The following is an 8,175-nucleotide window of genomic DNA, read 5'->3' on the forward strand; positions in this document are numbered from 1 at the left end:
CACTCTTTTTTTTTTACCTGTGCCTCTGAAAGGCACACACTAATGGCTCTCTTTTGTCAGATGGTTGTCGCGCAGCTGGGTGCCCACGACGCATTACGTGCACGTGGTCACTTAACTGTCTTATCGAAATATTTTCGACACCAGTTTCTGCTACAGTGGCAGTCTCATATAAAAAAAATTCACAGGTCAAGAATTTGCGTTACAAATCTGTAGACATAAAATCATTTAAATATAATAGTGTCCAAAAAATTTTCGCCAGCATAGTGATACATTCACGCATATACACTCATTTCATAACTCTTAAAGTACGATTCTCGGTTTCCAATATCCTTTTCCACAAACCAGAGTTCCTAACCACTACCCATTATTCCTTACCTTATTCGTCGACACTTCTTCAATATTTCATCATAACAGATACATAGCATAGTCTAATAACTCATATAGCATCAGCTTATTGACCATAAACATACCACAACAGCATAATACACATAATCATCGTAATAATATCATAACATCTCAGTCAATTCTCAAAAACGTTGTAGCTTCCTCCAATAATTTAAAAACCTAAAAAAAATTCTCTGCTCATGTCAAGTGTCATCTGCCTCAAATGTACTTTAAAAATCATGTTCCCATACCAAATACATCGTTCAAAGCTCTCATAGTATCACAATGGTTCTGAAAAAATATGAACATTTCACAAAGTACAGACAAAATACAATTTTGTAAGTGTGATGTTATCCAGTTGTGCAATTACGTAAACATCTGTCACTGATGTAGTAAAATGAATGTTTGTCTCTCCCAGTTAAATGATCAGATAGCTGTGTAATTAATGTGTTAGAGAAATATGGTACCGATGTGTAAAGTTGTATAAGCAAATACCATATTAGCTAGGGCTCCTTGTGCTTGCCATACACATGGCACACAAAGTAGACGTGTACCCCCCTGAGAATTAATGTAATTATATCCTCAGGTGTTACAGATTACAGCAATGGAATGAAATGTATCACGGAAAACCTTTGTATCATTGTAGTTCAAATATCATTAAAATAAATGTTTGAAGTACAAAATTAATCACTCAAATACGTGTACTGTAGCGCTAAACTGTGCGTCTTGTTGTAAGATAATCTCTGTGGAAGTGTCGTAGTTATCGTCCTCCGAAAGCTAAGTTCTGCAGAAGTCAATGTAGTTACCTCATGATAAACAAAAGTGAAATGCTTTGCGTATAGATATCGTAGTTACTACGCTTCTTGCCGTGATGAAGTAAGTACTATACTGTAACGTATTGTTGTGCTACAGAAAAGGCTGTCTCATTGTAGCTATTACACAAAGTTACTACTAAAACATGTTTTCCTTTCCAGAAGAATTCAGAAAAATTGTGCAGATATAAAACAGATACACCGCAAAAGCACAATGTAAATTGTGTCACACATTAGTAGCGTCGTGATATAATCGTGTAGCTATTAGAGAAACCAAATGCTAAGTCATCTTTAATCTCACCGAATGAACTTCAAATAAAGAATGTGTTCTCAAGTAAACCAAAATGTTGCATTAAAATCTCATTAGCAGTACTGGTAAATGTTCTAAGTATGTAAGCCTTATAGTCGTTACGAAATCATGCAACTAACAAGCACGAATGTACATGCATAATAACAGTGTGACGTCTGTTCACTATAACAATGCACTCGTAAATACTATCTAAATAAGTTCTCTAAGTTCTAGACTGGATAGTTAACTTCAAAACATTGTTGCATGTTAACATATTCTTAGTGTGACAAAGTATACTAGTGACGTGATGTGAACAGCTTTATGGCAAAGACAAAGTTAAAAAGCAGATTATCTTTCAATAAATGGTTTTACATGTAAAATGTGGTGTAAACCTTTACTCTTCCTAGTACGCAGACTGTCAACTGAAAAGCAATTATCATCTGGTTACGTCGGTAAGGAACACTGGAATTTTGCTCAAGGTTAGCTTATGTTATTTTTCTCTGAGCCAGCCGGCGCACGCGGCTGCCTGCGGTGCGAGTCATTGTCTGTCTCTTTGTTGGCGCGCGTCGTTATTAGGATTAGGAGACCTAACTTGCCGAGAGGGCCCAGCTCTGTTTGGATCCCGCCAGTTCTGATGAAATTCCGGTCTGTCGTTATGATTATATCGTCTGTCGTCATGTCGGTAGTTCCTGTAGTTTCTTTCTTGTCGGTTAAGTGGTGGAGAATTTCTCCCTGAATTATCATTGCGCTGTGGACCGTTGCGTCTAAAGTTATTCTGTCTCCCTTGATAGTAATTATTTTGGTTCCCATATTGTCTGTTTCTCTGATTGTCTCTGTGATAGTCATTACCGTGGAGAGGTGATCTTTCCCTGTAATAATTACTACTCTGCCAACGGTTGTCATATGTGTGGTGTCTGTTTTGGTCACGATTTACGTTGTACGAATAGCCTTGTCGTGTACTATTTCTGTAATCGCGGAATTGTGACAGGTGTGACATGTAATTGTTGTGCTCCTGTTTTCGCGTTCCGCGATTGTCAGTGTCAATTTCCAGTTCTTGTAACAGTCCCTGAAAAGCTTCAATGTCGTCTTTGCAACGCCCTGCCAAAATAATATTCATTAAATGTTCAGGCAATTTCATTATGCAAATGCGGATGAGTTCTGAAGGGCAATATGGGTTTGAAAGATATTGGTTCTTATACAACATATCTTCAAAATATTTGACAAGACTGGAAAATTAAGATTGTTCAAAGTGTTTCGTCATCATTATGCTATGTTTTACTCGGTCTTGTGTAGCTTGAGACCAATATGCTGAGAGGAAAGCATGATAAAATTCTCCTTCACTGTGACAATCGTGAATGATCGATCGCATTCTTACAGCTGGTTCATTCTCCAAGTAGCCACACATAAATTCTAAACTGTGTTCTAATGACCAGTTGGGAGGAAAACAATGAGAGAATTGATGAAGCCATGCTTGTGGATGAATGTCGTTGACAGAATTCTTAAATGTTTTGAATTTACGTGTAGTAATGAACAGCTTATAGTCAAAATCATCGTGTCGGCGGGTAGCATATCGGTCATTGTTACGTCGTTTCGACGGTTCCATCTCAAAATTCGGTGTACCTTGCCAATTTCTTTCATAATTTCCTAAGTGCCCTGTGTTATTATTTTGTGGCTCTTCCGTATTTCTATGGCCCTCTTCCCGTATTGGAGCGCGAGTGTCCTCTGAAATACGTATTTGTTGTATTACCTGTGTCAGCTGATCTTGTACTTCCCAGATTTCTCTTTGGTGTTGCGTACTAATTTGATTCAGAATTGAATTTCCTAATTTGTTCGCACTCTTATGTGTCATTAAAGACTACCGGTTTTGTGTCATTCAGATTATCATCTACCTTCGTAGATAAATTAGTGAACTGATCCGAAAGTTCGGCTACTTTCTCCGATAGTGAACACATTTCCTCAGTGTGTTTTTCTGAACCAAGTTTCAGAGTGTCCATTTGTGTTGAAATCGAATCTACTGTGTCCTTTAAGTTTTCCTGAGTTCTTGCAAGTTGCGTAACCGAATCGGTGGATGCACCTGAGTCCATTTTAGCTTGCAAGTTGTCATGATTTTCACGAACAACAGTTTGCAATTCTTTTATGGCTGCTTCGTGATTCTGTAATGCGTTTTCATGCCACGATAAAATAGGTTGAAAATGCTCACAAACTTGTGTTTTTACGTCATTACAGATTTTTTGACATTTCGATTCAATGTTATGTAACTCAGTAGTTAAGTCTTCACGTGTTTGTTCAAGTGTGGTGTCTAACTTCTGAAGATTATTTTCCATTGTGTCCAACTGTTGCTGTGTTTGTCTCTGATTTTGTTCCATTGTGTCTAACTTTTGAAGATTTTGTTCGATTGTGTCTAACTTTTGAAGATTTTGTTCCATTGTGTCTAACTTTTGAAGATTTTGTTCCATTGTGTCTAACTTTTGAAGATTTTGTTCCATTGTGTCTAACTTTTGAAGATTTTGTCCCATTTGTTGCACTGGTGTCTGAAACATGTTCCTCAGTGCCATTCGGCAATGCATTTGAACCGGCAATATTCGCAGTTTGAAAAACAGAAATTGTGTCTTGACTTATTTGAGAAAACGGTGAGGACGCAAAACCTAAATCTACAGTATTTGCAAGAATGTGTCCTGTCATTTCAGAATCCTGAGGCGAGCTGTTGCCAACCGATCGATCGATAATGCTTCCCTGTTCACTAATTGTTTCACTGTCTAAACCATTGTTTGCAGCCCGCTCCATTTCCCTATGTACAATTACCAAATTACTACTTTGAACATTAGTTAATTCATTACACGGTGGCGCTAACACACTGCTTTCCTCTTCACTGTCATTTCTCAGTTTACTTTGGAGCCTAGTATTACGTTTTTCACACGCCATTATTGTCACAATATTTCACACGACAACACAGAAAAGCACAATTTGAAGAGCAAAAATAAGAGAACACATTAACGTAGCACTGAAAATAATATCTAGTTAATTGCAAGCGAAGCTGCGAAATACTTGGTGCAAGTCTACATGCATGCCACAACTGTTGTACTGTACAACAATGAAAGACTACAACTACAAAGGAGATTCTCTCTACAATTACGCGCTAGCAATAAACAAAATCTACATTAATTACACAAACTACAAGAAAAAAAATCAGAAGATTCCAGTGAGGTATCCTCGGCTAAGGGTCGACATATGAAACGTCCCCTTAGAAAAATTGTACAAGACTGTGCTTAAACTGACACACAATATTTTTAGCGCAACGCAATCTGACTTCCAAAAATCCCTACGAAAGAATGGCCCTGACTAACATTAACCTATACGTTTCACAAATCACTTACGTCACAAAAATCTTTGTTACTGAAGCTACTGCAATACAGCGAGCGCCACTACTGCCAGCTAAATAAAAGATTCAAACTACGGAAGTCACTAACTACTGAGGCACAGTTAGCAAATGAAAGATTTTAATAGAGAACAAACAATGTATTTACCTTAATAGTCATAATATATATATATCAGTTCGTGACACCAATTCTTACAAATTTCAAAACTCCGCCATCTCTCTCCCCACGTCCACCACTGCTGGCGGCTCACCTCCAACTGCGCAATGCTACGCGCTGTTAACATCCAGCTGCCGCTGCTCAACACTACAATGGCAGACAACAATGCAAACTAAACACAGACTGCGCACAGCACAGCCAGTGATTTTTCATACCGAGAGCTAAGCGGCGTTACCAATAAGAAAACCTAAACAGCCTACTTACAAGTGCTATCAGTAGGGGATGTCATATTCATTCCATATTTTTATATTTTCAGATGGCTTTTGAGACAGTTCCTCACAAGTGACTTCTAATCAAACGGCGTGCCTATGGAGTATCGTCTCAGATATGCGACTGGCTACGTGATTTCCTGTCAGTAAGGTCACAGTTCGTAGTAACTGTTGGAAAGTGATCGAGTAAAAGAGAGGAAATCCTCTGATTTTCCTGCCCTACAAAAACGATTTAGCTGACAATCTGAGCAGCCCACTTCCACTGTATGTTGATGAAGCTGTCATTTACCGCCTTGTGAAGTCATCAGGTGATCTAAACCAATTGCAAAATTATTTATAAAAGATATCTGTAGGCTCCGAGGAGTGACGTTTCACTCTAAATACTGAAAAATGTTAAGTCTTCCACCTGAGTAGTAAAGGCAGTCACCTAAATTTGTATTACACGATAAATAACGCAAATCTAAAGGCAGTCAATGAAACTAAATGCTTAGGGATTACAATTACAAACAAGTAAAACTGGAACGATCACATAGATAATGTTGTGGGAAGAGCAAACCAAAGATTGCGACTTATTCGTAGAACACTTAGAAAATGCAATAGGTCCACTAAAGTGAGTGCCTACACTACGCCGTCTTCTGGCGTATTACTGTGGAGTGCGGGGTCCTCATCAGTTAGGACTGGCGAAGGACACCGAAAGAGTGCAGAGAGGAGCAGCTCGTTTTGTATTACCGCTAAACAGGGGAGAGAGTGTCACGGCAATCATTAAAACAAAGGCGTTTTTCGTTGCGGCAGGATCATCCCATGAAATTCCAATCATCAACTTTCCCCTCATAGTGTGAGAATATTTTGTCGACGTCTATATATAGAGGGAGAAGTGATCGTCATAATAGGATAAGAAGAACTGAGATTTAAGAGTACGTTTTACCCGCGCGCTTTGCGAGAGCGGAAGGGTAGAGTAATAGCTTGATGGCGATAAACCGTCTGCCAGGCACATTGTGTACTGTTGAACAGTCACATGGATGTAGATGTACGTATGTTATTTCCTTAACGAAGCCTTAATTAGCTTTTTCCTTGTCATGTCTTGTGGCTTAGCGGTAGTGAAGATTCTCAACTACAGTCCGCTAGCCACTGTGTAGTGTGAACGGTGGAGGGCAAATAACACCATTATTAGGGATGTCTGTCTGTATACCTTCTTACACCCATGATCTCTCTAATCTTATTCTTACTTTCTGCACGCGTGATATACGATTGTCGCAGCGTAATGGCCACCAAGTAATCTTGGAATATAATTTCTGTAAACTTGTATTCCACAAGAACTAAGGTGAATTTCTTGTTTCCTTTGCAACAATTCCTATTTGAGTTCGACGAGTATTTGCGTTACAGTTTCGTATGGACTGTGCCGACCTGTTTCGATCACTCGAAGTTTCTGGTCATGCCCACCCGATAAGGACTCCGGCAAATGGGATAATTCGCTACAAGTGAACAAAATTACGTCTCGTATGCGGTTGTTATAACAGATGCACTCCATCAAATCTAAGACTTCTCTTCGCCTTTCGTGACATTGCTTTTACTTTAACGTCCCAATCGTGCAGCTTGTTAGTATTTTTCTTACATGCATATACGTGTGATAAGCTCAGGATGCTCACCACAAACCTTGTAATCGTTTACTAAAGGGTACGTTATCTTTGTTATAGTCATACTCTTGCGTTTATCGATACTGAATCAGAGTTGCCATCCGTCTTACCAACTTTAAATCTTTCGCAAGTCGTCTGCATTTCCTTATCGTCATCTAAAGACGACACTTTCCTGTATACGACAGCATAAAAAAAAATTGTTGAAATGGCTCTTAGCACTATGGGACTTAACTTCGGAGGTCATAATTCCCCTACAACTTAGACCTACTTAAACCTAACTAAACTAAGGACATCACACACATCCATGCCCGAGGCAGGATTCGAACCTGCGACCGCAGCGGTCGCGCGGTTCCAGACTGAAGCGCCTAGAACCACTCCGGCCTCCCCGGCCGGCACGACAGCATCGTCAGCGAACAATCCGATGGTGCTGCTGAACATATCTGAAAAATTGCTTATGTGCAGTAAGTCTGAGACGGCGGGACAGTAGGAGATAAGAAATTAGGGCTCTTACGGAGGCATAAAATTAGTCGTTTTTTTCACTCTGTTTGTGGGTGGAACAGGAAGAGAAATGACTAGCAGTGGTACACTCATCGTGCGGTGGCTTGCGGAGTGTGTACGTAGATGTAGTGGAACGCGAATGGCTGACTTCGATTTACTTCCAGAATTCTGGGAAAGTGAGGTTCGTGGGTAGAGGAGACTGCCTCCAGGACGCTAGTGCGACCTAAGTTTTAGTCTTGGTATCGTTGATTTCTTTCGTGTAAAACAAACTGAAAAAGAATGTCTCCAGTCGCATGATTATGCTCCTGAAAAGACACTGTTCCGGAAATTCACTTAAATTAATTTTTCTTTTTTAAGTTGCGTTTTTATAAATTCAAGGTCCATCTGATATCTCCCAGTCCCTTCTGTTGAAAAAGATGGGCATAAGGGTTCTACGTGCCTTCATACATTACTGCATCTAAAAATGGTAACAAAATAAGTTGTCCCTCAGATGAAGTTGCATATTGAGGGGAAAATCTGCAAGTCTGTCAGACTGCAGTCGGTGGTTCGCTGATTGTCTGAGAAGAGGGCTGTTTGCCTCATATCTCTAGAAGAATCCAGCATCTTGTCTCGTTGCCCCTACTTGGCAATCTCGTCCGGAGCTACCGGCTTTTTACACTTTCTTGGGGCACACCCGTTGTTACTCACCATCTGCTATCTGCCGCGAGTCTTTTGCCACCAGCCATCTCTACTGCTCCTGCAGAGTCATCAGCAGCT

The sequence above is a fragment of the Schistocerca gregaria genome, chromosome 1, assembly GCF_023897955.1.
Source record: "Schistocerca gregaria isolate iqSchGreg1 chromosome 1, iqSchGreg1.2, whole genome shotgun sequence".
Taxonomy (NCBI): domain Eukaryota; kingdom Metazoa; phylum Arthropoda; class Insecta; order Orthoptera; family Acrididae; genus Schistocerca; species Schistocerca gregaria.